Source organism: Hermetia illucens, chromosome 2 (assembly GCF_905115235.1).
Source record: "Hermetia illucens chromosome 2, iHerIll2.2.curated.20191125, whole genome shotgun sequence".
NCBI classification, from domain to species: domain Eukaryota; kingdom Metazoa; phylum Arthropoda; class Insecta; order Diptera; family Stratiomyidae; genus Hermetia; species Hermetia illucens.
This window is the reverse complement of record NC_051850.1, coordinates 90,597,921-90,621,729: the sequence shown is the minus strand read 5'-3', so window position 1 is coordinate 90,621,729 and position 23,809 is coordinate 90,597,921.

Here is a 23,809-nt window from a genome sequence, read left to right as displayed (position 1 = left end):
TCCTAGACAATAGGCGTTCAACCTTGTTCTTTGAAAAAGCTTTTTTTATTATCCGAATCTATTCAGACTCTCTTGGAGGTACACCAAGCGGGCCACTAGACGGCAGAAGTGATTTCTACAAACCTTTCAACACGAAAATATTGCAGAAAGAGATGAAACAATGCAAGAGCGGTGGTTACCAATGAAAAAGCGAGAGCAGCTATAATGTCTTTTGCATACTTCAAAGGGTAGTATAGGTCTCCAGGCGAAACGTAGTTTGGTACCCACGATGGAGCAACCTGGGAAACGCCTGCTGAACCAACATCAACAGCTTTAATACCAAACCCTATCTCCACCTCCACGTGGTGACCGCGGGGAGCTCTTTCTTAACGAAAACCTGCAGACGGAGGAGGATGAAGGCGAGTCTCCCGCGCCTAAAAACGGGACAAATTGTACCAACTGGTACTCCAGGTTGGAGGTTGGGCAGGGCTGACAACCCTACACGGAAAACAACATGTTACGAAGCCACAACAAGAGCCGCGGCCTGGACAGATAACACAACGACGAACCCGGCAACGGAATAACGATTATACTATACACAGATGAAGCTGATGAGCAGCTAGCCGTTACCCTGTCCCAATACAAAGCTGATGTAACAGCGTTACAGGAGATGCGTTGGACAGGGACCGGTTTCCCGTAGAAGAACAGCTACACCATATATTATAGTGGCCATCCAGAAAACCATGTGCTCGGAGTAGGTTTCTTAGTCAAACAAAAAATTAAACCTGCTGTTATCGGCTTTGAAAACTTAAGCGAACGACTATGCACTCTGCGCTTGCGAGGCAAGTTTAGAAATATAAGCTTCATTAACGTTCAGGCCCCTACGAAGGAGACTGCAGAGAAAGAAGAAAGATACCTTCTTCGAGACAGTAGAACGAACCCTCGAAGTCTGTCAAAGATATGATATCAAAATCATACTTGGGGATTTTAACAGCCAAGTAGAGAAGGAGCCCGTATTTAGGCGAAACGTTGGCTCCCATAGCTTACACGAAAATGCAAATGAGAACGGACTGCGGATTATTCAACTAGCAGTGTCACACGAAATGGTTGTTGGAAGTACCTGGTTTGCGCGGAAAGCGGTCGACAAACATATATGGACCTCTCCAGACAGAACCACTTTCCAGCAAATTGACCACGTGTTAATTGAACGCCGCCACCTCTCAGCCTTGATGAATGTCAGAACATATAGACTCGGATCACTATCTCGTTGGCATGATGTTATGAGCTCGAAGGACATCACCCAGAATCCCCTCTGACAATCAGGTGAGAGTTAACACTGAAGCCATCCACAACACAGCCCTCCGCGATACCTATAAGAGGGAGATGGATGCCGCAATAACCGCAGTCAACACAGGACCTGGAGATGAAGCATCAACAAATGATCTTCACAATCACCTGAAGTACGTTATCATGGATACGGCCACAAACATACTTGGCCCCAGCCGCAAAAAGAGTCGGATCGGCTGGTTTGACGATGAATGTAAGCTAGTAACGGAACGGAAGAATGCTGCATACCGAGTAATGTTGCACTCTCAAAGAACGCGGGCACGCGTAGAGACTTATCACGAACTCCGTCGAGCGGAGAAGCGACTTCACAGACGGAAAAAAGAAGCCTGGGAGAACCAACAAGTCTGTGAACTAGAAAAGTTAAGGAAGCAACCGCACCAGGCGCGGAAGTTTTACCAACAAGTCAGCAGGATGAACTCTCATACACCTCGAAGCTCATCCTGCCGAGACATATAGGCATATTGGAGCGATTGCTTGAGTAGTTTGATGAGCTACTGAACAACCAGAACATCCGCGAGTTCGAGGTCCCGCCAACTGAAGACCACGGACAAATATTACCACCGCCAAGTTTAGGGTGCTCTGAGGTGGCGGCGAGGAAGATGGGGCGGCAACCCTATCGGCCAAACCAAAACCAAGTCGCCGAGGAGAACCTCCATAGTTGTGGCACCGGGATACGCTGTACTCACTTTGGTTTGTCGGCCGTGATGCAGTAGGCAAATGCTCCAAAGGCCTAATTAAGGCGATCAGACCTGAGTCTGCACGGGGACTCATCTGAAGTGGCAAATTGGTCACGAAACCTTACCAGGGGTATACTGGTATCATGGGAACCGGGAAAGCCCCTGAACTCACATACTTCGGGTGAACTCCTGTTGTATGTTAGGACAGCTTGGTAATTTGCGGTTGGCCCCCTTAGTGGGAGTTTCATGGTGGTTGTGGTTGTGCTCAAGTGAGAAGAGACCTTCGGGCCTCGACGTGGTGTTGCGTATCAACACGGGTGCCGTACTCCATAGTTCGGTAGAGATTTAGGTAATTCTTGCATCCACCAGTATGAATGCTAAGCTATGCACTTGGTATAGACTGGTACCGTTGTTGCTTGTCTCAGCGGGGCTCTGATTGTGGTCACAAAATCAATCCGTGTCTGAAGAGGACCGTAGGATTAAGTCTCACGACAGGTGCCTACGTAAAACACCATGGACTTCACCACCAAGTTTAGGAGAAACAGTCCGTGCAATTCATCGGCTGAAAAATCATAAGTCGCCAGGAGCCGATGGAATTACAGCCGAATTGGTTAAATATGGAGGCGATCAGTTACACCAAGTGGTTCATCAACTTGTACTCAAGGTATGGAACAGCGAATCAATGCCTGACGATTAGCAAGGAGGCATTATCTGTCTCATACATAAAAAGAGAGATATCACACAGCTCAGCAATTATAGAGGTATCACGTTGCTTAGTACCATCTATACGATATTCTCTGCTATCTTGCTAGAGTGGATAGCCCCATACGCCCAGAATATCATTGGCACATTCCAAAGAGGCCTCACTCCAGGCAAATCAGCAACAGATCAGATTTTCTCTCTGCGGCAAGCGATGGAAAAACTGTTGGAATATGGAGAACAGTTGCACCATCTATCCATCGAATTTAAAGCCACCTATGATAGCATAGGCAAGGTAAAACTGTACACGGCCATGAGAGAATTCGGTATCCCGACGAAATTAATAAGACTGACTAGGCTGACCCTGACCAATGTGCGAGGGAAGATAAAAGCAGCAGGATTACTCTCAAGACCATTCGACATCAACAACGATCTAAGACAAGGGGATGCCCTATCATGCGTCCTCTTTAACCTGGCCCTCGAGAAAGTGATTTGTGATGCTGAGGTAAATGTAAGAGGTACAATCCTCTTTAAGTCCACCGAACTACTGGCCAATGCTAACGATATTAACATCATGGGAAGAACCACCCGAGACGTACAAACTACCTTCATCCAGATCAGATACCGGTTGTTGCGCCATTGATGATGATGATGATGCTTCAAAGCATTTGGCAAGATGATATTTGTCTAGCGATGCGAAAGGAAGATATTGAGATATGCTAAAAAATATTTTTCTTGTGTCATGCTCTGGGTTACGTGTTTTTCTCTTGGCAGAAAGTTAAGATAGTCTTCATACCAACGTCTGGAAAAGATAATTACTCAAATCCAAAGAACTTTAGACAAAATCGGCCTATTTGTGAGAAAGTGCTAAGGTCACAATCACCTATCAAAACCAAAATGATTGACAGTGTGGAAAGCCCTGCGAGTCTGCTCGTCATTCTTTGGTTTCAAAGATAGAGAATGCAACTCTGAAAGGCGAATACGTTATGAAATTATTCGTGGACATTGAAAATCCTCTTTAACCTGGCCCTCGAGAAAGTGATCCGTGATGTGGAGGTAAATGCAAGGGGTAGGATCCTCTTTAAGTCCACCCAACTATTGGCCTATGCTGACGATATCGACATCATGGGAAGAAACACCCGAGACGTACAAAGTTCCTTCATCCAGATCGAGCAGGCGGCGCGAGATCTTGGGCTGTACATCAATCAAGGCAAGACAAAGTATATGGTGGCAACGTCAGCACCAAAAACCAACCAAACAGCAATATAAAACCGTACTGGGAAGACGGGAAAAATAAAGATAGGAGACTACAACTATGAAACCGTTGATAATTTCTCCTATCTAGGGTCGAAAATCACAACCGATAACAGCTATGATGATGAAATCCGCGCACGGTTGTTGGCACCCAAGCCAAGCCTTCAGCTTACGCTCGAAATATCTCACCATAGGGTCAAAGCTCTTACTGTACAAGACAATGATCTTGCCAGTCCTCATGTATTTCTCGGAGACTTGTGTTCTTAGCAAATAGAATTGCGAACTCTTGACCGCGTTCGAGAGAAGAATCTTCCGAAGAATTGTTGGCCTCCTACATGAGGATGGACGATTCCGTAGCCCACATAACGATGAAATCTATGAGTGATACCATGACCGTCATGTTGTCGATAAAATCCGGCTCAATAGGTTCCGGTGGGTGGGCACTTAATCCGTATGGACGAGGATGATCCAGCCGGAAAGTCTGTAAGGGTAATATCTATGATAGGAAAAGAAAACGCGGCAGTCCCTCGCTGAGATGGAGCGATGGCGTAGATCAGGACGAATTGTCTGGAGTTCCTTATTAAGGCAGGCCTAGACCGGATACCGGTTGTTGCGCCGTTGATGATGATGATGATTGAAAAGACTGCTTGCAATAAAACTTTCATTAAGTAAATTTGTACTATGCTAACATAGAGACTGTTTTGTGCTGAAGTACCTGATAGAAGAAGCAGCAAAAAGCGGACCCATGGGGTTGTGCTATCGCCGCTTCTGTGGAATGTAGCTTATGAGAAAAGCACTTTGATGTGGTAACTGTTAATGGAGATCTCCGAACGCGCTGTTGATTTAATTGACAATTGATACCTCAGGTATGGCCTTTTAAGTAAATCCAAATAAGGCCATAATATATTTTACAAAAGGTAAGAAACTGAGTGGTCTTTTCCTTCTAGAAATGAGGAGTACAATACTTCAACTCTCCGAAGAAGTGAAATATCTCGAAGTTGTTCAATATCAGAAGTTCCTTTAGAACAAACATATAATGGTAGAAACGAAACGAGTTCCCACAGCATAGGAGAATTTAAGTCTCATCTAGTAAAGTCAATATACTATATGTTGCTATCATTAGGCCGATGTTTGCTTATGCATGCGTAGTAAGAATTTCCACTGCAAACTAGTTTGGCTGCAAAGAACTACATGTTTGGCTATTACCGATGCCGACATCTGGCACATCTCTAAATGCATTACTCAGCTTGTAGCCCTTGAACTTGAGAGGCACAGAGCATTGGAGGAGTTATTGGGAAAACTGAATCCAGTTCTTATAATGCCCTCCAATTTTCCATCTACATATTATAAGATATGAAAGCGTTACGGCATTTACTGAGTTCCTCTAACCCAATGGCAGAACAGGGTTCGAGAGCCGAAAGCTAAATTTCTAATAAAAACGTCTTTCAGGCTGAAGGGAACGCGATTCTAATGGCGGTAGCCTGGGTGATTGACGAGCGGTTAAAGGGCAGACACATCGCAATCTGCAGCGATGGTCAAAGTGCCCCCGAAAATCGTTCAGGAATGTAAAAACCAATTGTACTTTATTTATACATTCAATACGGTGGATCTACTCTGCTATCAGAAGCTAACAACAAGCTTCCCATAATGACGAGTGACAGCGCCTGCTACTAAGCACACCAAACTTTCCTATGTGAGTGCCCCGCATCGCGTTGCCGACACGAGGTGAGAAAACAGTCCTTAAACTTAAGCATTTAAAATGTTTGTGCATCGAAAATGCAGGGACCACCTCAGATAGCAACTGATCTCGCGGGTACGATTAAGCTATCGAAAACGGCTTTGGATTGATGTATGGAATGTCTGCTTATTTTGGCGCAAGGGTCACCGAATGTTCACTGCTTCTATCGAACATAACAAAATCCGTACAAGCCTGATAAGAGATACCTCACCAAATCATTATTGAGCCTCGCTGTTCGTGATATAGCGCATAAAGTAAACCTTTTTCATTTTCATTTCATTCAACGGTACGTTCAGTCACGGTTAGTAGCGGTGCAAAAACGATTTCCCAACACATACCTGACAACGAAGCGATCATTTCAAGGTGAAGTGCATCGATGTCGGCCTTGCAGAGGTATGAGTCAATCTAGCGAAACCGTCGAAACCACTATAGCCGAACAGAACGGGAAAGGTTAATAAAGTAACACAGCTGCAGCAATGTCAAATAAAGACTAAATTCGAAAAAACCCGTCGTTGACACAAATTTAGGAAACGAAATGACGGAATGAATGTTGAATTAATTGCAAGTGTACCAACTTGTCAACTTAAAAATGGAACAGTCGGAAACCGAAAGCTCGGCGCTTCAGGTATAAAAGGTTTTGTTGATATTTTGTGTAAGAATATCTGAATACACAATGGTTCCAATTATAGATAGCTCGTATTCTATGCACATTGAATATATCCGATATTCAATTCGATATTGTATTGATATTTTGTCTCATGGCGAGAGATAATTTGATGTGAAAGTGGCAACTTTGATCTACCATAACTAGGATTTCCACGAAATTTTTCAGTATAGTGTTCCCTACCAAAGTCTACTTCAATGCAAAATAAAGTGGTTCTAGGTTAAACTTAAGGTGGGGTCGCAGTAAATTTTCGAAATATAATAACATGTTATTAATTTTATTTGAAGAGATATCGTGACGGTCTAGACAGCGTGGACCACCACGATTTTTTCAGATTTTTCAGTTGGGTAGTTTCAGAGAATGGGCTGTTCAAGTACGAACAGACCATTTCGGGCCCCGCACTGCTTTGAAAAGTCCATATTCGGTAAAAAAAATTGAATCCATCTTTTAGGTATATGGTAACACCGCCCCCCCCCCTCCCTTAAGTTCAACGTGTAGGAATGTACAGATTTGTTTTCAACAAAACCTTAAAAACAAGGCAACGAATTTTTATTAATTTTAATTGAGTGTATCATTTCGCCAAATGGCACGGGCTGCATCAAGATAAATCTCAGAGAAATCTAATATCTAAAGCGGAATCTGTCATTATTTCTTCTTGTTATCAGAAGCGTTTTTATGCCGCCTTGTTAGAAGGCATAGCCTGTTTTTAAGGAATAGAAATCTTCAATAGACTGATTCCCGGGCTTACGTGCTCTAAGAGTGTGGGGCTCATTTCGAATGTATCAGATAGCTTATTAGCCAACTGGCGCAGAATGGAATCGGACAGAAGATAAATATTACCAAAGCCAAATTTCTTAGTCTGACGGGGCATTATTCCTATTTGCATTAGCAGGTAGAAGATCGAAGGCATAGACTAATTTGAATATCTCGGAAACGTCGTTTCTGACCATGGTGTGGCCGAACTTGATTTCGCTAGATGCATTAATAGTGCTAAATTGCATTTGTTGCTTTAACCAAAATCTGAAATGCAGTCATCTCAGCATCAACATCAAGTTGACACTGTTCACGTTCTTTCTTTTGTGTACTGCCATATGGGAGCAACACGTGGCAAATGACCTCCACTTTTAATCAAAAACGCCAAGCGTTAACATTTATCTGCGACCTGATACAATTTCGTATAAAGAACTTGGCGGGCACACAGGCCAGTTACTTGCAGATGAATTCATGAGAGTATGCCACTTACGGCAGTGTCCAGATCACACATTAACGAAGGACGATAACTCCATTACGCAGTGGAACCCATTATTTAATTAACGGACAACAAACAGAAAATTCCAATTAATTATTGTCCTCAGGAGGAGGAGAAAGCAAAAAACTTATCCTACGTTTAAAACTACTTAAAGTAGGGAAGTTAAAAGGACCAAGCTGTTTTGCAGTATAATTTCGGCAAAGCCTGGGAATCGGGGAATGAAAATAGACTTCGAGCTCCGCGAAGGGCACGTTGAAAATGTCTGCGTTACGTGTGTTATAAGACGCAGGACGGCAGGTGATCTCGTCAGCGGCGGAGCAGTCCATCAGACCCGAGGAGAGTTTAAAGAATGTGCATAGATCCAAATAGGATCTACGCTGTTGTAGGAAGGGAAGGTTCAGAAAGCGGAGGCGGAAGGGGTAATCCACACGAGAGAAGCTTTTCTTAAAGAAGAGGGAATGGGTGAATTTACGTTGCACATTTTCAAGGGCAAGACAATCACAGTTACGGGAGGGTGACCAGATCACGGAGCAATACTCGAGGGTATTCCTCACGAGGGAATTGAAGAGAGCTAAGGAGGGTTGGATGGAGTCAAAATCAGAGGAGGAGCGAAGAATAAAACCTGACAATTTTGCTGCTCGACTAATGACATCGAGACAATGGGTGTCAAAGCGAAGCTTATTATTGAGGTCTTGAATGGAATTCAAGCAGGATAAGGAATGTCCGTCAAGCGAGTAGGAGAAAGAAGTGGGTGAGGATTTTAGGGAGAAGCACATAGAGTGACACTTTCTGACGTTTAGCGCTAAACCATTAGTCGAGCACCAACGAACCAGAGTGTCCAGGTTATTCTGAAGGGAAACACAGTCCATAGGCGACGATATAGCGGAAAACAGCTTAAGGTCGTCTGCATAGAGCAAACAGGGACAAGTAAGGAGGGGAGGAAGGTCGTTAATAAAAAATAAAAATAGCAAAGGACTCAGAATAGACCCCTGTAGTACAGCCGTCAAAAGAGACGCGGCAGGATCGGTTGGAAAGGTAAGACGCAAGCCATAAAACAAGTGGTATGGGACCGTTTAGGGACGATAGTTTGGATAGAAGTGTCTTGTGATTTACAGTGTCGAAGGCTTTAGCGAAGTCAGTGTAAATGGTATCCACTTCTTGCCGTGAATTTAGGCATTTGGCGACAAAGTTGGTAAAGTCAAGCAGGTTGGAGGCAGTGGACCTACGTTTAACGAAGCCGTGTTGCTCTTTCACTATGTGTTGGCCAAAGTGGGCGGACAACCAGTCGCTGACATATCTTTCCAGGATTTTGGAACAGGAGGAGAGGAGGGAAATGGGACGGTAATTCTCGGCAAGCGAACGATTGCCACTTTTGTGAATGGGGATAATGAGAGTCTCTTTCCACAAGCTGGGAAAATGATTCTATTCAAGGCTTTTGTTGAAAATAAGAGATAGGGAAAAGGAGATGGACTTACCAGTTTTGAGCAAAAAGAGGTTTGGAAGACCATCGTAGCCAGGTCCGACCTTGGCATCAAGTTCGCCAATGAGGTATTCGACAAGGATAGGGGTAAGAAGGGAAATGGTAGGCAATGCGGGGCAGGCTACATCTACCATCGGGAGTGATTCGGAGGAAGGGGAAGGAATATAGACTGACGAAAAGTAGTGGCAGAGTAAATCACAAGATAGTTGGGCGGAGTCAGCTGAGAAGCCAGAGGATTTAATAGACGGAGGGGATAACTGGGCAGGGCAGCGGGAGTTGCGAATGTGGGACCAGAAAGGTTTCAGATTTCCGCGCTTTAGTGAGTCTTCCACGCTGGACAAATATTCGTTTCTGGACTTACGTATTAAAGGTTTGACCGAGGAACGAAGGGATTTGAAAAAAACTAAGTCAGCAACGTTTCTAGAAGACAGGAACTTCTTTCTCGCAGTCTGTTTTTGACGTAGCTTTTTGTGAATTTCAGTGGTGAACCAGACGGGGTAAGAGCGTAAGCACTTAGGAGAGGAGGGAACGTAACAAGGAAGAAGATCAGATAAAATGGTATAGAAAGTGTTGAGTACTTGGTCACATGTAAATGGAGAGAGCAGGGGGACCCAGTTGATTGACGCCAGGGCTGAGTTCAGACCTTCGAAGTTCGCCTTACGAAAGTTGAACTTGGTAGGCTTGCGAGCGACAGGAGAGTGGAGTCGGTATATCTGAACATCGAACTTGAGAGCAGGATGATGGGCGTCAGGGGCAACGTAAGACGGAGCATGAAGGGATTGGGAAAGATAACGTACAGGAAGGTTAGAGGGGACAAGGTCGAGAGTGCGATCTAAGTGGCTTCTGGCTTAAATTGGAGGGCGCCACAGGTGTACATGAAAGTGGATAGAGGAAGGGAAGGGTGGGTCGAGTTATTAGGGAGGGAGGGAAGGACAGGAGTAACGGGCCAGGAGAGCATAGGAAGATTAAAGTCACCACAGAGGATGAAAGGAAGTGAGGGAAACAAAACGGTTAAGGCCTCTGATAATCTGTCGAAGAAATCCTCGTACAGAGAAGGCGGGCTTAGGTAGGGAAAATATACACACGATATGATAAAGGGACATACGTTTGGCGGAAGGACACGTATGGTAACAGAATCGTAGGAGGAGGAGGAGGAGGAGAAAAGAAACGTGCGGTGGTGCTAATGTAGTGACTGTAGGATAAACGCCAGAACTTCGTAGCGCATCCGATGTTGCGTAGGGAACTTGTCCCTCGGATGGAGGATTTTTCAGTAGGCTAGCGGACGTCATCGGGTTGATACCATCTTTTATGGACACACTGGAATAGTGCGTGGCAGATAGACAGAGAATTAGAATTAGTCGACCGGGGCGACTTAGGTATGGCGCCAGTTTTGTTGGCTGCAGTCGCCGGCGAGGTATAAGCAGAGCCAGTCAGCGGCATCTCAGGAGCTGAGACTATGCTGGTGCTCGATAAAGCAGCAGCTTGATGGGGCAGAATTGTCCGCGATTTTGAAACTGCAAGTTGAATCGACGCCAAAGTCGCCGTGTGTTGATGCAGCAGCTGAATTGCATCCGATAGCGTGGTACCGCAGCAGGCGTTACAACGATAGGTAACGTTAGGTGAAAATTTAGCCCGAATATCTATAAACGCAGAGGGAATACCCAAGCATTTGGCATGGAAGGTCGCAACACAGTACCCATCGCAGTCTAAAAATTTGGAGCGAATAGATTCCGGCTCCTTACAAATGGCACACAGAGTACCATAAATCGGTGAGGAAGTTGCCATAATAAATTTGAAAAAAGGTGATTAAACACACAAGCCACCGGAGTGTAGTCACAATAGTTTATCGATAGTAGTAATATGAAGTTCAATTGAGATTGAAATTACGCGCACTCTGTAAAGATTCGGCAACAGTATAGTTTATTAGGGGAAAAAAGTGTAAAGCGGGGCGTAGGAGGATCGAACTCAGTATCTAGCGCACAATAGGCGAGCGTGTTGTCATTATTCCAAAATGGCCAGCCCACAGCCCCAGAAACACACAATAAAGAAGCAGAAACACAATTCAGGAAATTGTCAATTATGGTACGTACACGTTCTTGAGGTGCAATGCCCCATTCGAATATAAGCCGAGTGGGAGGACTGTCGATTACTCTGGCGCAAACGGAAGAGGAAAGACTTATTAAAAAATGCACGGCAGTTGTGAAGCACATGCGATCTTCGACGTTCCTTCAGAAAAACGTGGGTAAGGGGGTGAAAAACGGGCTAATGGAACTGGAAGAGCTCCTGGACAGGATTTCATACTATAGGCGAACATGGAAAGGAAGACAAAATCCGCAGGAAGCAGAAACAACCGCGCTTCCCGAGGAGAACACCACGAGTACCAAACGGATCGCTGACAGCCCATTGCAGAGCGAACTTGGTAAAACACGAAAGGAGGAAGGGACATCTGAAGGAAACTTCACTCAGGTACTCTCCAGGGCTGAAAAGAAGAAGGCGAAGAGGATCAAAAGACAACAACACGTCGCGCCATCAGAAAAACCTCTGCCTAAAACTAAGACGCACACGAAGGACGGAGTGCCAAAAGAAAAGGTGGGGAGACGAAGGAGGACTAGACCGCCCGCTTTGCTTATTAAGCCGACGGAAGGCAAGACTTTTGCGGAAGTCCTCAGCGAAATCCGTTACAAAATCAAACCCGAAGACAACGGAGCGGAGGTGTCTTCCATACGTAAAACGAAGGGTGGTGGAGTCACAGTCGAACTAGGTCCGAAGACTATAAATAAAGTCACGTTCTGTGAAGCAGTCAAGGGGCTTCTAGGAGAAAAAGCTTTGGTTTCTAGCCTGGAACCCACGTGTGCTTTAGAAATCCGAGACTTTGACTGTCTCACGGAAAAGAACGAGGTAGAAGAGGCCATCAAACGCGAATGCCCGAAGGTAACCAATGTCCGGATTGGTATCACCTCCGCAAACTCCCGAGACCAAAAACTCGCCGTGGTGGAAGTTGCCGAGCAATACGCGAGGAAGCTTCTAAACAGCGTGAAAATAAGAATTGGTTGGGTAGTGTGTAGGACACGAATTCGGGCCGCCCCAAGCAAATGTTACAGATGTTTGGATTATGGGCACACATCTGCAAACTGTCGGGGACCTGACAGAAGGGCAACATGCCGTAAATGCGGTCAGGCAGGCCATAAAGCGAACAGCTGCAATGAAAAGGAAAGCTGCGTCCTATGCAGGGACCGTGGCACGACTGATGAGAGCATTGCCCACACTGCGGGATCGGGGCGGTGTCCAGTGTTCAGACCAGAACTGGAAAGAGCTAGGATACGGTCAACATGATTCGCATCCTACAAATCAATATGCACCGGAGTGCAACCGCTCACGAGTTGCTAGCGCAGTTCGCTGCGGAGACCAAAGCTGATTTAGTACTCATCAGTGAGCAGTACCGAAACAAGGGCCCAGTTTCATGGCACCCAGACATATCAGGTACCGCTGCCATCTGGGTTCGGGACGGCACCCTCCTGGGGGTTCTTGCCCAAGGCGGAGGGGACGGCTTTGTCTGGATTCGGTGTTCAGGGATGACGTTTTTTAGTGTCTATCTTACGCCGAATGAGACGATGCCGGACTTTCGTCGGAAGCTTGAGGCTTTGGAGGACGCTATCTTAAGCACGGATGGGCGGATCCTGGTCGGGGGTGACTTCAATGCTAGGGCACTTGAATGGGGCATGCCTCACACAGATTCCAGAGGGAAACGAATTCTGCAAATGGCGGCGAGAACAGGACTGGTAGTTCTTAACACCGAATCCACCCCAACGTTCCGGCGCCCGGGTTGCGAAGGAAGCATTCCAGACGTAACCTTCGCATCGGAATCACTGGTGTCGCTGGTGGACGGGTGGCGAGTTCTGGAACACTTTTCGGCAAGTGACCACCAATACATTGCTTTCGAAGTGGTGGACACAAACTCTCGGTGTGCGCCACCCCAGCGATCTTTCTGTGTATGGAACGTCGCGAAAGTGAACACCGGGAAGTTTGTCGAAACTCTGGGAAGAGGTGGGGCCACGCTGAAGGGTACTCCTGGGGGCGGTGGCGCCGCTGCTGACACTGTCGTAAATTCAGTTATGAACCTGATAACGACGGTCTGCGGAGCCTCCATGCCCAGGAAGACATCGAGGCTGGCAAGCTCGCTGCTGCAAGATCTGATCGACGAGGTGAATGGGGATCCGTGGGGACTCGGTTACAAACTGGTAACCCGAAAAATCGGGGCTCTGCGGAAACCCTGTTCACTTAAGGCCGAGCAGATGGACCGCATTGTAAGGGCACTCCTCCCTGCACACACCGTATGGGATAGTGACGTCGGCGCGGAGAGCGCAGAGGACTGTCCACTTTTCTCTGTAAAAGAGTTGGAACAGGCAGTCCTCTCTATGAAAAACAAGAAGGCGCCAGGACCCGATGGTATTCCAGCAGAGGTGTACAAACTGGTATTCCAACACCGGCCAGACCTACTGCTCGGCGCATTCAACGCTTGCCTGAAAGAGGGCATTTTCCCTGCTCGTTGGAAAGTTGCGAGGTTTGCACTGATCCCTAAAGGGAAAGGCGATCCCGAATTGCCGTCTTCATACCGCCCACTATGTATGCTTGGTACTGCTGGGAAAGTGGTCGAAAAGCTCATCAGAAGTAGACTCGCTGAAGCGATACGCGCCGGAGATTTATCTCCCCGGCAGTTTGGTTTTAGGGTAGGGAGATCGACAATTGATGCTGTCATGCAGGTCGTGGACGCCGTTCGACGAGCAGAGGCACATAGCCGCCGAACTCGACGGGTGGTGCTCCTCGTAACGCTTGACGTCAGAAACGCCTTCAATTCCCTAAGATGGAAAGACATTCTAGGCACACTAGACAATACTTTCAACGTGCTGAACTATCACTTACGGATTTTGAGGGACTATCTGAGGAACCGCTCCCTGCTCTATGAAACACTAGAGGGTTAAAGGTGCATGGAGGTCACGTCGGGGGTAGCACAGAGATCCATCCTAGGGCCGGACCTCTGGAACGCTACCTATGACAGTCTGCTTAAACTCGACATGCCAGAAAAGTCGCGCCTGGTCGGCTATGCAGATGATGTCGCAGCGTTTGTTGCTGGACGCACTGTCGAACAGGCGCAAAGCAGACTCGGCATATTGATGCGACGGGTAAGCGGATGGATGACTACTCATGGTTTCAACCTTGCACTGGAAAAAACCGAAGTAGTCATCCTGACTAAGAAGAGAATTCCGACCCTGCGTCCCATATCGTTCGGCGAGTCGATAATCGAGTCAAAATCAGCGGTAAAGTACCTCGGGTTGATTCTTGACTCAAAGATGAGCTTCTCTGAGCAAATCCAAGCAGCAGCGAACAAGGCTGCGGCTGGAGTTTCGGCGTTAAGTAGGCTAATGACAAACATTGGGGGTCCTACGTCTAGTAGCCGACGTCTCCTGATGAGCTCAACGCAATCTGCCCTGCTCTACGGCGCAGAGGTATGGGCTGGCGCTCTTAACAAGGAGGTATTTCGTAGACGCCTCGCGCAAGTACAGAGACGGGGAGCTTTACGGGTGGCGTCTGCGTACCGCACAGTCTCTGAACCGGCCGTGATAGTGATCGCGGGAGTTATCCCCGTTGCCCTTCTTGCTAGGGAGCGTCAGGCCATATACAAGCGCAAGGGAGATGAGCCAAGGGAGGTGGTTGCTCGCGAAGAACGCCAACACACTCTAGACAAGTGGCAGCTCTCTTGACAAAATGAAACTAGAGGCAGATGGACTGCGCGGCTCATCGGCAACTTAGGTGCGTGGCTGAATCGGAAGCATGGTGAGACTGACTATTTCCTTACCCAATTTTCAAGTGGGCATGGAAATTTTCAGTCTTTCCTGCACAAGATTGGAAAGGCACGTTCTCCGGATTGTGTGTTTTGCAATGGAGTGGTGGACGATGCCCACCACACTTTTTTTCTTGTGGAAGGTGGGATGGGGTTCGTCAGCAGTTCTATTTAAACACAGGGGATCTCTCTCCAGACAACATTGTGGAAGAGATGCTGAGGACTGCTGACAGCTGGAACCGTGTTGCCCATTACGTTCGGGCCCTTCTCGTTGCTAAGAAGATAGAACTCGACCGGTGGAGGAGCCGGATGGCAGGAGGTTCCTTGAACTGACAGTTCCCTTCTTCCTCTCCCCTCCGTGAATTGAATTCCCTGATTTCAAGGCCCCGCAAGGCGGGAGAGTTCGGGGGCTGGGCCGATGTAATGTGACAAACGGTTCCAGGCTAGCTTTCTGACGATGGGGAGGTGTTTACTTGGTAGGCCGACGACATACCGAATCGGGAGTCCACTGTGTGCGTAAATGCATTCACCTACCCTACCCCACAAAAAAAAAAAAAAAAATGCCCCATTCAGAAGGCAATGGTAACCACATAATTTAGCGATTGCATCGTTCTTTGTGTGCAATTTAGCAATACTCTTTTTTCGTGAAGATTGTCTACTTCTATGTTCCACGAACACTGCATACTCCTTCATAATATAAGGTCTTGTCCTAAATGTATGTACTTACTTCCTCATCGAGAACTATTCATCTAACGAGTTCAAATTCTTTTTCCTAGCGTTCACCTATGTGTAGACCTTTTTGAAGCAATGTCGTTTAAGTTACTTTTTTGCTATTTAAAATATTATATGTGGATCGAATCCATTCATGTGTTGAAAATGTCTTGCTTGAGTTTTCTCAGCTTGAAAAGTTAGACCTTTGTGTGATGTTTTATACACCCCGACGATTGCATGCGATAGGGATTTCTAGTCCCACACATGGGGCCAATCTGCTTACCTTGCCAAGTATTTTGAATCATAATCATGTCTGTAATACACGCTTAGGTTTCCTCCTAAATCATCCATACAGCGGTTTATTTAATATGGGAATACTTACAAGTATTTTGGGTTTGGTTATCCGTCGGGTCTGCGTAAACTGACTAAATACGCTTAACTGCGCCTTCGTTCACAAACAACACTTAACCCTTTTCGCTGGCTTTACTTTCATATTAAATTGAAAAGCGATTGTAACGTTAAACCTCGAATCGGACACCAAATATTCCAAAGTGGGTGGGTTACTTGTACTCAATATAATCGAATAATTCGGATAATAATTCTTTTCTACCTTCAGTTAAGAAATTAAATTCTATTTGATATTCCTTAAATTTTACTTTTAAAAAAAGTAGTTCGAGGCGTGCCAATAATAATGCCTTTTTTCGGAAAAGTGGTGGATATCATTCACTTTTTTTCTGCCACTTTATCCATTTCCATTTAAAAGATGATATAAAATGAAATCACCTCGATCCCCTTCTCTGTTTAACAATCAATTGAGTGTATTGTACACTTAGGAGGGGTATTTGCTGATGCTCCGTCTTAGGTAAACAGATTAAATGTCTATTATTAGATTTTTTGGAAAAATATGTTGATTCAAGGTGATGGTGCGGAATTTCTTGTTTACCAACATTTTCAACCTCTCGCGGTCTCGTCCCCCTAGTCCTGAAGTCGGCCATCCTTAAATCACAAGTCAAATATTTTGCTTCTGAAACAGACATTCTTAGCATTCCAAAGTCGAGCTGAATTGTGGGGGGAAGCCATCCTAGACGTCCGTTGTCCGTTCCCTTGTTGGTTTGCATTTTCCCGTTGATTTAAATGCCCGACACGTACCTTGATTTGATTTTTGCTGATGTTCTTCTCCTTGATAATAAGGCCCAATTCTGTGCTTGGCTGTGTGGCCAAGTTAATAAGTGGAAAAGTAGCTCATCTCACAGCGGATAGAAAGGTGGACGGTTAGGAAATATTACGCCGTAATTATATTCACTTAGGATGGTTCTGTAAATTTTCATGGTGCTGTACCCGAAACCAGGTAAATTAAATACCATACCAAATCGTGGTTTAGAAACTTGCTTGAATTATTAATTGTCATAATCAGAGTTGGTAAGTTTAAGGCATCTGAACTACTCTCATTAATAAAACTTATTACTCATTCCATTTGTGTAAAACGACCAGCACTGCAGCATATTTTCCACCCAACCCGAAATTGTTGCCTTGTAGATGCGGAGCCAAAAAGACACTTTCGCAGGTTCTTAGATCGAAATGTAGTACACCTGGTGAATCTTCACCTGCTATGAATGAAATGGCTAATGATTACACGCTACAGGACAATCTAGAAAATTTGAAATATTTACAAATCTTAATTATTCAGAAACAACAAATCGAAAATACGGAAGCTCGCAGGTTTCGCAAGGTTTCGTGTTTTCCTTGTGTAAGAACTTAATAACTACTCACTTTAGTCGTTTCTGAGAACTCCTAGAGTGGAGTATAGAACATCAACACAGTCTCTTTGTTGTTATTGTTTTGCATTTTTCAATGAGTCTGCTTCAGTTTCATTGCCATCACAATTAACGCTGTGTAAGTGGCCAGCTCACACAGGCATCCATGGCGACTGGTATTCGAACCCAAAGCAACGAGGTTAACCACTTTCGTGTAGTGTTAATATTCTATGTTTTTAGGATGCTCTGGAGGACACTATCTTAGGCAAGAGACTCCGCAGCATAATAAACAGAAGCAAACCTTGCTGCGAGCAGGAGGTGATCGACGAGGTGAATGGGGAGCCAGTCAAAAATTGGTAACTCGAAAAATCGGGGCTCTACACAAAGCCTGTTCACTTAAGTCCGAGCAGGTGGACCGTATTGTACAGGCACAATTTCCTGCGCATTCCGTACGAGTTGATGACAGCAGCATGGAAGGCGCCGAGAGCTGCCTACCTTCTTCTATAAACAAAATGAAGGAGACCCTCAATGAAAAATAAAAGGCCCGATGTTATCAAGGTATACAAACTGGTGCACCAATATTAGCCCGAACTACTGCTCGGTGCATTCAAAGCTTCCCTGAAAGAGGCATTTTTCCTTCCCGATGGAAGGTGGTGAGGCCTGCGTTAATCAGTAAAAAGAAAGGCGATCCTGAACTGTCGTCTACATACCGACCACTTCGCATGTTTGAGACGGCCGGGAAATAGTTCGAAAAGCTCACCAGAAGGAAACTCACTCAAGCGAACTGTGCTACCGGAAACTTATCCCCACGGCAGTTCGGTTTTAGAGCAGGGAACTTCACAGTGGATGCTACCATGCAAGTCGTGGAAGCGGTTCACCAAGCGGAGGCACAGCTCGACCGTGTTGCTAAAGCTTATGGAGAGGTATTTTAAGCATACAGTATTTTCCACGTGCCGAGCTATGACTTACGGGTAGTGAGGCATTACTGGCAAAATCGTTCCTTACTGTGTGGTCACATCGAGGGCAAAACAGATTTGACATATTGATGCAACGGGTAAGCGGATAAATGACTGCTCCTGGTTTCAACCTTGCAATGGAAAAAATCGAAGATGCCTTTAGCAAAGAAATATATGTATCGTAAGCGCCTTATGCAAGCACAGCGATGGCGAGCTTTGCGGTTGGCATCTGCCTACCGCACTGTCTCTGTCGCCGCGATGATGGCTGCGGGAGTGGTTTCCATTTCCCTTCTTGCTAAGGAGCATAAAGTCAAATACATACAAGCACAAGGGAGAAAAGCCAAAGGAGGTAGTTGCTAGTGAGGAACAGCAACGTAAGTTAAATCATGTAGGGGGCCAAAATTCTTCGGAGGATTCTTCTCTCGAATGGGGCAATTTTTCTTGCTAAGAACCTAAGTCTTGTACAATAATAGCTTTGACCCAATGGTGAGACATTTTTGTAAGCTGAAAAAGGCTCTTTTGGCTACCAACAACCGTGCGCGGATTTAATCGTCATAGCTGTTATCGGTTGCGATTTCTGACCCTAGATAGGAGAAATTTGTAACGGTCTAAAAGTTCTAGTCTCTTATCTTTATTCCTCCCATTGGACCAGTGCGATTCGATGTTTTTCGTTCTGTAGTTTTTAGCGCTAATGTTGCCACCATGTACTTCGTCTTGTCTTCATTAATGTGCAGCTCGGGATCTCGCTCCGCTTGCTCCTTCTGGATGAAGGTAGACTGTACATTTCGGGTCGTTCTTCCCATGATAACGATATCGTCAGCATAGACCAATAGTTGGGTGGACTCAAAGAAGATCGTGACTCTCGCATTTATCTTAGCGTCACGAATCACTTTTCTAGGGCCAGGTTAAATAGGATGCATGATAGGGCATCCCTTGCCTTAGACCATTGTTGATGTCGAATGATCTCGAGAGTGATCCTGCTGTTTTTATCTGGCCTCGCACATTGGTTAGGGTCTGCTAGCCAGTCTTATCAATTTCGTTGGGATACCGAATTCTCTCATTACTGTGTACAGTTTTACCCAGGCGGCTTTAAAGTCAATCAAAAGATAATGTAACTGGTGTCCATATTCCAGCAGTTTTTTCATCGCTTGCCGCAGAGAGAAAATCTGATTGGTTTCTGATTTGTCTGGAGTGAACCCTCTTAGGTGTGGGAGAATGATGTTCTGGTGTCTGGTGTGGTTGATTCCTGTAGTTTTCAAGTTCACAGACTTGTCGGTTCTCCCGGGCTTCCTTTTTGCGACTGTGAATTCGCTACTTCGCTCACCGGAGTTCGTGTCTTTGCCCGTGCCGGCGTTCTTTGAGAATGCAACGTCACTCGGTATGCAGCATTCTTCCATTCCGTTGCTAGCTTACATTCATCGTCGAACCAGCCGTTCCGACTCCTTTTGCCGCTGGGGCCAAGTATGTTTATGGCCGTATCAATGATAACGTTCTTCAGGTGATTGTGAAGATCATTTGTTGATGCTTCATATCCAGGACATCTGTTAGCAGCGGTTATTGCGGCAGTATGATTACCCAGCTTCTAAGTGAGCAGTGTTACCTACACAGGATTAGGAAGGCACCATTTCCGCATTCTGTGGGGTTGCGAACGACACTAGCACATGTTTTTTTCTTTTGAAAGATAGAATGGGTATTCGTCAATAACTTTATTTAAACACAAAGGGCCTCTTTCCAGGCATTATTGTCGACGGGAAGCTGAGGAACGTCGGCAGGTGGAGCCGTGCATTACGTTCGAGTTCACCTCGTTGGAAAGAAGAAGAGCTCGACCGCTGAAATGCCCGTTTGGCAGTTAACTTTCTCCTCTCACCGTCCGTTTGTCAAAGGAATCCCTTGCATTGAAGCTTCGCCTAGGCGTGAGAGCACGGAATTGGCCCAAAATAACGTGACAAACGGTTCCACTTTATGCGTAAAGGTATTGACCCTATTCCAAAAAGAAAAATTAATATTCTGTGTTTGGAGTTGAAGTTAATTTGCACAAATGGGGCAATTTTAAGATTCTTTTCCAACTGATCATCATCAACGGCGCAACAACCGGTATCCGGTCTAGGCCTGCCTTAATAATGAACTCCAGACATCCCGTTTTGCGCCGAGGTCCACCAATTCTATATCCCTAAAAGCTATCTGGCGTCCTGGCCTACGCCATCGCTCCATCTTAGACAGGGTCTGCCTCGTCTTCTTTTTCTACTATAGATATAGCCCTTATAGACTTTCCGGGTGGGATCATCCTCATCCATACGGATTAGGTGACCCGCCCACCGTGACCTATTGAGCCGGATTTTATCCACAACCGGTCGATCATGGGGGGGCCGAAAATTCTTCGGAGGATTCTTTTCTCGAACGCGGCCAAGAATTCGCAATTTTTCTTGCTAAGAACCCAAGTTTCCGAAGAACACATGAGGACTGGCAAGATCAGTCATGTACAGTCAGAGCTTTGACCCTATGGTGAGACGTTTCGAGCGGAACAGTTTTTGTAAGCTGAAATAGGCAACTAATGTCAAAACTAAAACCTGCTTCGAAATGTTCTAGTCGAGACCTTCCATGTGATCCTCACATGCTTATATTGGCGAAAAAAATGTACACCCTACTTTTACATCCTGGTTTCCATCCAGGATCCTCCTGTATTCATCAAATCGACATCCTGTGGACCACGTTGGAACAGTGTACCAAGTTCAGATCTTCGATTCACCTATCCTTGCTTAATTTCGAAAAGACTATCGACAGCGTGAACAGAGAGCAGTTTAATAACGCAGTTGTCCATTGGCTGATAGCATTGACCCAAGATATTTAAATCACTCAGTTCTGAGCAGGTCACTAGGTGGTTCTAAAATTATGAAAAGAAGTGGACAGTGCCTCAACGAGAAAATGTAAAAGTATATAAGTTGGTATTACTTCAAATTTACTACATTCCAGCTACCCTAAAGGAAGCCTCGACGTGAGTTAACGATCCTTACCCGTGCGTAGTTAGTTGCTAGGCAGGAGACTTCTGGTTAGAACGTCAAGTAAGTTCGTTTAAAGAGGACCTTTTAAAACTCAATGCAAAATGTTTCCAACCTTCCCACCAAATTTCGGATCAAAAGATATAATCGTATCTGGGAGTGTGATCTGTGAAGAGTTGTTAGATCTTCCATCAGGGCCGAGCCCAGTTGACGGATTAACGGGGCATTAATGAATAAATATACCTTCAGGCACTCTCTTTTCAAATTCAGATCATTCAATGGGAAGGCTATTCAATTGAAAGGATATCCAGAACATAAAACCACTTTCGCAACCGAGAGAACAAATAAACATAGGTTGCAGAACCCCAGTACTAACGGGTCCCTTGACCAAAGTGTCTAGGTGGTGGACAACTTGGTCATCATGGTATCAACGCTGGAAGTAATTTACCTTTGATTTAAAGAATGAGGTGTTCACACGAAGTACCACCTTACCAAGAACATCAGGCTAAACCAAAAAAAGATGAGCTAAAATTATATCGCTGGGCGATAAAAACGGCATTCGCTCGCAAAAGGCAACAGTAAGAAATCTCTAAGCACAAGGAAGGGAAGTGCAATGAATTCCAAAGATGCAGGCCTGTGTAATCCCGCTGGAACTTATAGCAATCATGCACCCCAACAATGGCACGGGCAATCCAAATGACAGTTTATCGTATTGTTATCAATTTAACATCAAATAAAATAGTGCGCGAAAAAATATCGTTTACGGAGATATTGGGAAATGTCTGAGCTAACCCCGACATAAAAGATCTAAGCGGAAATGTCAGCAAGATCCGAAGGACTAAGAAAGGCCATCATATGTTTGGGCCGAAGAAATCTAGCTTGCGCAACACTGATGGCGTTCATGCCCAACCTTGGGGAGAACGTGACCATACGCGCCCAGAAATGTGAGGTCTACCTACAGCGCCACGGCGGATAGGTATGGCATTGGTCGAATACCGATCCCTCACAAGCCATGCATTGACGTATTATATTCCCTGACGCTTGAGCGAGGGCTGTGCGATCACCTAGAACTACAAGAAAAACCACAGGGCGCGGAAGGCAGTAGGTAGGATCGGTCTGGGGAACCCTACAAAATCCTCAAGGTTGACAACCAACGAAGCGGAAGGATCAAATATAAATCAATTCAGAAGACAATTCAGACAATTCAGAAATCGCTCGTCTCGACAAATCATGCGGCCTACTCTTGTGTGGAAAATCAACCATTCCCCCAGCAACCACCGGTTCCTAGCGAGCCCTGCATATGACGGCAATTTTCGCAGCACGTAGGGACGAGCTGTTGGAGATTTACGGCAGAAAGGGTGACAGTAAAGCATACTGAAAAGGACTAACAAGTTCAGACAAGTGTGTTGTTAGAAGCGTGACTGTCTGAGCATCATGAAAACAGTTTAAACTAATACTAATGCCTGAGCTTGGTAAACCCCTAGATGGGTCATCCTCCTACAGGCCTATATGTTTACTGGACACTATCGGAAAATATTAGAGCGAGTAATCTACAATAAATTACTCTAGTTTGTTGAGAGCGACGGAAGCCTTTCACGTTGACAGTCTGGGTTCGGTTACCAACGGTATTGCTTCTATTTGCTATTGCATCCACTGTAAACATCGCTCTGGCAAGGATGATCATGAATGTAAGGGGGCATGGTATGATTATAGGATGCTTCTAACCGAGATGGTGAGCCCAATCTTGTTCCATCCAGTCCCCGTTTGGGAAAAGTCACTGCAGATCTCATTTAGCGTTCATATGAGAGTGCAGTTCACACGATTTTAGTGAGTAAAAATCACACACATCAACGTGTCGAGGCTAGTGCCTTTTAAAGATTTCCACTGCCTTAAAAACAGATACTGAACCGATTTTTAAAAGGTTTTATTCCAAAACTAATATGACTGTAGAATTTATTTTTGCCGATTTTAAAATCTTAGATATCCGACGCTGTTCACACATTTTCACAAAATTCGTGTGCCTATTAGCTCAGCACTCGCTCACAAGGTATTCCGATAAATCTGACAGTGCTGCCAACTGGGTGCAAAATATCATGAACTGGCTAGTTCAGGCAATGGTCGAGACGAAGGAGGGATAACTTTTTTCAGCGTCTGACTCACACTGATCGAGCTTACTTTCTGGGGAAAATTCCCTATCTTAGAGAATAAGATCCGAAATATCATAAGGAGAATCCTAATTGGAGCCGAAAAAACTACATGCACTTCCCATGTTTGAAATAATAATCAATACTATCGAGCCGCGACAATTCTATATTTTATTTTACGTTGCGAAGACAAGAAAAGGACGAGGAAACACGAAAGAAGACAAAAAATTAAATAATAAACCTTACCTCGAGATTAAGGATGAAAGGACAGATACAGTTACCTTTTATTCTTGATATATCAATATTTCGAAAGCCAAATGCT